The following is a 9395-nucleotide window of genomic DNA, read 5'->3' as shown; positions in this document are numbered from 1 at the left end:
AATTAAACTGCAGACAGAAAGAGATCAGTGAAAGAGTTACTAACTGGATCGGCACGGAAGCTTGTCTAGCACTGAAAAAATGGCCCAGTTACAAACCTCCAGGCTGGAAGCATTTCTCTTGACATAATATATTTCCTGTAGTTTATTTTATTTAGTTGTATCTGATAATTTAACTGTCAAAAGAAGTAAAGCTGTCAGTTGTATTATATCTCGACATGCATGTGTTTAGCACTGCGTCAAAATCATGTCGCTTTTTATAACGCACTCGCTAGGCAAAACTTCATCAAGACAGGAATCCGTCCCATTTGAATTGTTACTCTGTATCCTGACTGACAACTTGACCAACATTGGGGAAAACAAAGTCCATTGGTCGATCTGTCTTTTAATTTCGATCGTGTTTATATGCAAACGACTTTATAAGCTACGCTAGAATTGAACTAATTTTGTTGATACACTTTAGCCTAACGTTATATTTCATATGCAAATATTACTAATGTGCAACCTCTTGTCTGTGTGCAACACACCTAAGCGTTTCTAAGCATGTTATCGATACGAAGGTAAAGTAACGATTTACCGAGGCAAACATTTTTTCCAGGCAATCAGAGGCGTTCAGAGTACTCAAAAACAACACATGAAAATGAAATACAAACGTACGATGGTAAGAGTATTGTATGGTTGTTTGATTATCCATCTCATTTTTAACTTCGCACCAAAGAGTTCTAGTTGGGGCATAAGCTAACTAGCAAGCTAGGATACTTCAGCTAAACAAAATACCTCAATAATGGCGGAGCTATTACAGAAATCTTGACAGCTAAAACGACCTAGCTTGTTCAGCAAGTATTAGCTGTTTCCGACTAAAGTTTCAGAAGTACATTTTGTAAAAGTAGTCTTTCAGTTGGCCACTCCGCACCTATAAGGGTTACCTCTTGTTTTGGTCTAACCTGCGCATGGAAGTTTCCCAGTGTGCTAGTGGACGCTGGGTGATTGGTGCTTAGCGTGCACCACGTGATTCATTGTTCTTAAATAATATGTGACTGTAGCTAGGTTAGCTGCAATAGTAAGACTTGACTTCATATAGAATAAATAAATATAAATAGTTTCAAATCACACCCAATATCCCAAACCAGTTCAACCCATACACTGTTTACTAATGCTTATTATTGTAGCCCACTAAAAACTGTACATATTATTAAGATAAACAGCTCCAGGGTAAATATGACAAACTAGATATTTTTTTCTTTGATAGGCTTATTTCTATCAGGTCAAATAATGATAGCTTTATTTATTTGGAGATCCCAACACAGGCGCTTTCCCAAAATTGTTTACCTCCACACGGCCCATTCATCTGCATCCTGATGAATATTGATGTATAGCTCTGTAAAACGCTGAGCCTGTTTGTATTTGCTTTCCTCTCCTCATTAAGTAAACACTTCAAAGTCCAACACAGGATAATTAGAGGTTCCAGTCTATTTGCTAAGATGGAAGCACACTCTCATTAAATAATTCACAATAATATAATAGCCTTGGGTTTCTAAGCAGTCTATTCCGTCACATTTTTCCAATGAATATCTGCCATTACACAGCCATTATAATTTGCACTGCACTGCATTTTGTAATACTGGAGACCAACAATATTGATATTATGAATGTATAATTCCATATTGTTAAATTATATTAATGAATACATTTAGCATGAGTTGCAGTGTTAAATCTGGACATCAATTTAGCTACATGTTTCCATCTACTGTTGATCTGTTAGTGCACCTCCTCCACAATGAGATAAATCAATACCTGAAATCTGTTTGTCTTGTGGCACACCAGTTTTTGTATTGTTTGTATTGATTTTTATCATTGTGTGTGCAGTGTTTCTAATACCATTCAGATCTGGGTGTTATTACTGTAATCTCTTCAATCTCTCTGTGAATGATTGAGGTCACTTAAATGTCTGTGTGAGAGAGGAGGGGGTAGACAAACACCCACCCTAACCATGTCGTCCACTGAGGACTGTGGGGCTAATCTGTGTGCATATGTCCTTAAAAGCACTGATGCTGTTTTCCTCTTAAATTATTAAGCTTCTTCAGAGGCTTTAAGCCATTGAGAAGAAGATTAGTGAGGTTATTTTGTGCTGGTACGTTGTGTGTGTGTGTGTGTGTGTGTGTGTGTGTGTGTGTGTGTGTGTGTGTGTGTGTGTGTGTGTGTGTGTGTGTGTGTGTGTGTGTGTGTGTGTGTGTGTGTGTGTGTGTGTGTGTGTGTGTGTGTGTGTGTGTGTGTTTGTGTGTTTGTGTGTGCGCGTGAGTTTGTGTATGTGTGCACATGCAAATATGAAAGTGTCATAGAGTACAATTCCACAAACGCGGTTCATTAGTACAGCAGGTGTCGGGGGTCAGGGAATCCCTGCAGATTCTCATCGATCAGTCCTAATTAAAATAGAGGCTGCACCTCCATACTTACAACACATTCCCTGTCCCCCTGTGCCACCTCTGTGGGTCCAAATGTAAAGGTGTACATATTGTAGTAACACCCAACAGGCTCACTTAACTCAGGTCAGTCAAATAGAGTTAATTGCTGGGAGGATCAATGATCTCTTTTGATTGGCACGTTAACAAAGCCTGTGACTGAAATAGCCAGTTGGTGCGGTGGGAGAAGGTTTCCTCGCACTGTGTCTGTGGCGGCTGTATGTTTGAGATGAGCAGCACGGAACATCATCCACGCTAAAGGGATTGAAATGTTGGTAATCTTTTGTCATATTACGGACTAGGGACTGCCTTGCTACCAAACATTTTCAGAGGACTATTTGGTGGTGACATTACACTCTTCTGTCATTTCATCATCCACATCAGGTTAGTTGGATATATTTATATGCATTCTCCTTGTGATTACACTTATTGTGTACATCTCTTTGTGTTTATATTATTTATTTCTGTTATACTTTAGTGACTGTGAAGTACTGGAACATTTAAGGTGTTTTGGAGACTGTGAGGAATAAATGTTTGCATCATTTGGATGGTCTGTGTAGGAGGGTAAACCTCTCAGTTTACTGAATAGTGTTGATTATTAATGATAGATCTTGTTGGTTACGTGTTTTAAGTCACAAAAGTGAACCACAGACACATAGAAAGTGTACAACAATAGGACTTACTTTGGTCTAGTCAGTGGTCCAACATTAATGTGTCTGGTTTGTGTCTGATAGCACATGTAGAATTTAACTGAACATATTGTACTGTCGATGGTGAGTGAATTGCATTAGTAGATAAAGCAATTACATGTAGGGTTGCTTTTCGAGTTTCACATTATCTGTGGAGCTGTGGTGGGTCTGCACTATAATCCTGGGTGAGTGTGTGTGTAATCCTGCTGTCTGTATGCTGAGTGTCTGTGTAGTTAGTGTCCATCTATGTGCCACTGTAATCTCGCTGTGTCGGCGTGGACGTGCGCTGGTAATCCTACAGTGTGTGTGCGTGCATGTGCATGTGTGTGTTTGAGAGAGAGCGAGAGAGAGAGAGAGAGAGAGAGATACACAGGGAAAGATAGACCCAGAGATAGTGTCCAGGGTGTAATCCTCTGTTAAATTTGAGCAATTCGGCACGTGAGCGTGCATGTGTGTCCACATACTGTATCTAATTTACACAGTCTTCTCATAGGCACATGCACACAGTATACATAAGTTTGTGTGTGTGTACGATGGTGCATTGAATAAATGGAGTAGCTTATTGTGCGATGAGGCTGTTTGACTATGCATTCTACTTTTTGGCATGATTTCTTTCTGGAATTACGGTGTTCAGAAGAGCAAAGTGCATACCAATGGCCCGTGATGATGACAGGTGGGCAGCCATGTCTTCGGTCCGGGCAGAAGAGTGCTCAGGGAAGCGTGTTTAGCAGGTGGGCCTGGCGGTGAGCAAGCCGGCGTCTGCCACCAGCTGAGCCACAGCCACAGCCCAATCGAGTGAATACGCGGCACTATTTATAGCTAATCCTGTTTTAGAGAGGTCGTGCTCTCTACCATCCTCCCTGAGACAGAGCAGTGGAGTTAAGCGTTCTCATGCGACCACGGAAAGGGAAGGGGTCGTGGCCGAGGTCCATATCAGAGATGCTAGCTCACCTCAACCCTCGCATCCATACTCTGTCCCCCAAATCAAGCCAAAACACACTCAAAACATTTGAGTATCGGGGAGCTTCCACAATATACCAACATCAAGCAAAAACTGTGCATCACATTCTACAGACACAAAAACAGATTTTGAATACTGGAGCATCAGAATAGATATTTTAACATATCTTAGCATTCCATGCCTTGATTTATTTTTTGTGGAGAAAAGAACAGCATGCACCATGTCTCTTTTGGGATTTTAAGAAGATTTTAAGATTACTTCACCTGAGTGAACCAAGTCTTGAACTTTGATGGTTTCTTGCAACACCCTGTTTAGTTTTATTCCTGTCTTCAGACAATGCTAGTGGCATTACTGTAAGGCTTCAAATATGCATCAATTTAATTGATTACATTGGACTGTATACATTTAGTATGCAATCATTTATAATGTATTGTAACATCACCTAATCCAGTTGTTCATCTTAATCATGTTGAATTGGACATTTGCTGCTTAAGGGCCCTTTGATAAAAGTTCTGTTCATCAATAGTGGAGGTACACAATATTTAAGGCCTCTCCTCATTGTTTGAACTGACATTTTGTCTCTCACTCCCGTTTTCTTAACTCCCTGTAAAATTAAATAATGAATGGTTGCATGTTTTTTTCAGATGGTACAGACTAGCAACATGTCAACAGATGCTGTGCCCAGCAGACAGATTATGTCAGACGAAGCAGATGATAATTATAATATGCCAAATATGGAACCTCATATCATAATGTGATGTGATACTTGGAGCATCTGTTTTAGTATTGCGTAATAATTAATGCTGCTTTCATATTAATTCCACTCAATGTCAGAAGTTCATATCAACAAATACCCTAATAGCCTAGGGTGAGAAAGCACACACACACACGCATGCACACATGCCCACACGCACGCAGACATGCACACACACACACACACACACACACACACACACACATACACACAATACAGACAATACTGTCTCCAAAAAGGACCCCAGAGTGCATATCATTGACCTACAAATGGAAAGACTTCTTTCTCTTAATTAGGCAGGTTGCACTCAAGTTGAATCACCACATGCTCTCCTTATTTTGGGGGACAACTCTGGAGTGCAGTGCTCTCTGCCCTGGAGTGCATGCAAATGCAGACTGACATGTGGGGACATTCATACCCAATAGAGGCTGGTGACTAAGACTATCACAGACCGAGTGTGTTCTCACCTGTGTGTGCGTCATCAGGGTCATGGTGGCGGTTTGCTCTGTATTCATTACATGGAGTGAAGAAACACAGACAGAGCCCCAGACAAAAGTCTCAGGCTATCACACCTTAATGTCTAATCTTTTTTTGTATACACAATTATAAGTATTTTTGTGTGTATATGTACGATCAGAATTTACTCCAGGCAGTGTGCATATTTTAGAGAGGAAGTGGATACTATAGCCTCCTGAATGCATTTATATGTTTTTGGGGGACTATATTGTCAGAAGGGACTATGGGTGCAAATTATTTCAAATATCAGCTAGGATGACAGCACAAGGACCCGAGGTGTTACTGGAATGTGGTAAATGTCTTGACATTTCCTTTAGGTTTTCTTGCAGTTGAGCTGAATGCTCCGTGACACATATGCCTCAGAGGTTTGGGCACACATGCATATTTATAGTTGTGGTCAAACATATTCAAAATCACTTTGTTATTCCTTCATGCAGCAATGTTAAAAATTCAAGATTACTATATGAGTTAAATTTGTCTGGGACATAATGGCGGCCGCATAAAAATAGAAACAATTATAGTACAGACACATACATAACGTGAATAACACAAACAAGTGCAGACAGAAGTACATTCAGTACATGAAACACAGACCCTCATTTCACACCCTCTCATGTCAGAGTTTATGGGATCCACTAATGTAGGAGCATATGTCTTTATACCTATTTGGGTATCTTTTCCTGTTTTGGCCCCAATTAGAATTCTGCACATCTACCTAATGGGAGCAGTATTTATTCTGAATGCAGGACATGGGAGGGGTTGGCAATCATTTTCCTAAAGACTTAATAACTCTAGTCCTCTCAAAGAGCATTTGGAGGGAGTGATGCTGCCACACCCCAACACTTTCATTGCTGTGTGGACCAGTGTGTTTATTTGTGATTATAGTTTAACTGACATGTTACCAATCCAAGCTGAGATTCTGTAACTTAATGTACTCTCTATCACAGCATGATAATATAACTTCAATACTTTCTGTTTAACCCAAACACCCTGAGTCTTTGAAAGAAGTGGAGTCGCTGTTGGATCATATACATACAGACACTCACATTGACATTCTAAAACCGACTACAGTGGAGATGTACACCAAAGTATGTCTAAGAACGAACCTGGGTAATACGAACATTATGAAGCAATAGTGCAGAATGGTCTACCATATGTTCTAGATCAAAGATAATTTATTGTTTTCTTTTAGTGTTTGTAATGGTCATCTTTCATCTCCAAACTATTGCCAGAAATATCAGTGTCCCAAGACGGCAATGTCATCAGAATACTTGACAATAAAAGTGCTAGGATGACTACTTATACAATCATTTGTATATAATGTAAATAGAATGGGAGGACTTGCACATCCTGCGAAACACCAGCATTGATGACTTTAGACTCCGATAATGTGTGGTTCCATAAGACCTGCTGGGTCCTGTTGGTCAGAAATGAGTGATACCACCTAATGATATGTGGATTGACAGACATCTGTCTGGGGTTACTGAAGTCTTCAAACAGCAGTCTGGAGTAAGCCGAGAGCTGTTTTTGTTATAAAATGTATTTATAATTATTAATAGTTACTTACACATCCTCCATTTGTTTCAGACAGAAGTATTCACAGCCATTTCATTATTCATGATTAAATATGAGGGTACAAATTTTGTGTAGCATTAACAAGCTGAGGTTGCGATAGGTGAAGTACTAAGACTGAGGAGAAAACAGACTGTGGATGATGTAGCGGTGCAGTGGGCTACATCCACCTGTTTGAGATGACGCACCTATTCCTGAGGTCGATGAACGGTGTAAGCCAATGAGAGTTCTTCTTTATGCCCTAACCGTGCCCGTTGACGCAAAACACACCCTGTGGAGTGTGATGGGCGGAACCTCAGCAGAAGAGTTGCACTGTGAGCTAGACTTTGATGAAAGGGAAAGATGTGCGGTCAACTGGAGAACGAGGTGAGGCATTATGTCTTGATTCCGTTTTTAGTGGGCAACAGAATAAGAATTACAACCACAGAATGACCTAGAGCGCTTTGTTTTTCTTGTCAAATGCCAACTTAAGCACGGCATTTTACTCGTGCAGTTTAATGTGGAATAGTGGTAAAGATGCTTTTTTTTGTAGACAGTTTTGTGAGAGATTATTTGTGACTTTGTACAAGACGACATGAAAGTATCTAAGTAAAGCGTTTCAAACAGGTGGTCACGACTCATTGTGCAGCTTAAAGGCGCGACAGCTCGGTTTGGGCATCTTATTTAGTCTCCCTTGTCAGCGACGCACCTGGCCATTGCTTAGCCGCCAGGAAAAACCTGTGTAGGCAACTTGAACTGGACTGATAAAGAAACAGTCTATAGCATATTTTGCATGCAACAACTGGAAATCTTATGCAATCGTCGAATGTGTGCAACTGATACATTGAAATATTTTCTTCAACTTCGGTGCTAACTCTTCACTAGAAGGCGGTGATAATAACAATAATAATACAATCTGTCTTTTAGGCATTGTAGGCAACAAATGTAATATCGTTACAAGGAAAATGCTATTAGGGTAGTTATCCTGCCATAAACTATTTTTAGCAGCAATGTGACTCATTGAGAGAATGCTCAGGGGTCGAGTCTGGGCAGTGTTAGAATGTGTAATGTCAAAAATCATTTGTGAGATTTGTGCGAATAAAGTAGACTTGAGTCTGGTTTTGTGGATCAGATGAGTGCTTATGGAACACTACATTTTTGCACAAGATTCTAAATTGGATAACATAATGAGTAAAATATTGTCGTGAAATTCCATCATTCTAATTCTAACCTGACGGAAAATCATAGCTTTATGTCATAACAAACTGAAATGTACATACAAGTAACCGTTTGCTGCTGTTTCATTACCCAGAAGAGATCTAAGGCTGAAGCACAACAACATTTTCCACAATTTACCCAATGCCAGCGGCTACCCTAAAAGACATGGCAACATGGTTGGACATGCCAGTGATGTTGTCTAAATGCCCTCAACACATGGTTTTGAAACCACTGCAAGTTGCCTTAAAAACATGCTGGTCCTCTGAAATAAGTCTTTGTCATTCGTGGAGACATCTTGTTTCAACCACCTTTGCTTGACATGCCTAAATGCTATCATTTAAGCAGCATTTCTAAAAAGCATATTGTCCTGCAGTTTGATGTCGACACTGCCAACTAGGTTAGTAAGCTCGTGCCAATACTTTTGGACTGTGCCAGAAAAAAAATACCTGCTGTCACAGTCCTAGCCTTTTTGATATAAAATGGTAGCCAAGCAATCGTTACCATTAAAGCTTTTTTTTTGTTTTTTTTTCATGCGTTGATTGCAGTATGCCAACATTGTCCCTCACAATATGTCCATCTAATTTGACAGCTACACCCAATCTAAATATGTCTCTTGTTGAGAGTGTTGTCCTCTGAGGCCTAATACCTAGCCTGTAGCTCTGAGAGTTTTTTCGGTGCTCAGCTATCAGATCCTGGAGGAATCATATTTCATTCTCATGAGAGCTTAGATCACAAAGTGAAATGAGATTTCAGGTGCCAAGATGAGGGGACAATACTGTATGTGGATCTCTTGTGTTATTTTACCATTTTCATCTTTAAGAAACGTAATTTATAAGGAATCTAAGCCAAAATGTAATAATGGCATTGATTTAGTGGTCATGCACCATCTTGTTTTCCAAGTACTTCTACGTGGCACATTTCTTCCGTGTTCATTTTGTCCAAACTGGACGTTTTGGTTTGAATTGTTTAATTGTGTCAGAGTTTAATACCTTGAATTTGCATCTGCACGCCAACACATGCGTTGTTTTACATGGTGCATTTTATTTTTGCCTGGTCACAACTAAATCCCCAGACTTATCTATGTCTAGGTTTGAATGATCTCACTCTACATATTCAGCTCTCTTTGTTTTTAGACCTGTTACATATAACATCGAGCCCTCAGAGCCATGCACTGATGATTCAGCCCCTAAGCTTTGCATCATATCGAACTCTCTGACTGGACTGAGGCTATTGTTGTGCTTGTTGGCAGC

Source organism: Sprattus sprattus (assembly GCF_963457725.1).
Source record: "Sprattus sprattus genome assembly, chromosome: 7".
Classification (NCBI taxonomy): domain Eukaryota; kingdom Metazoa; phylum Chordata; class Actinopteri; order Clupeiformes; family Clupeidae; genus Sprattus; species Sprattus sprattus.
Note: the sequence above shows the minus strand (reverse complement) of the source record.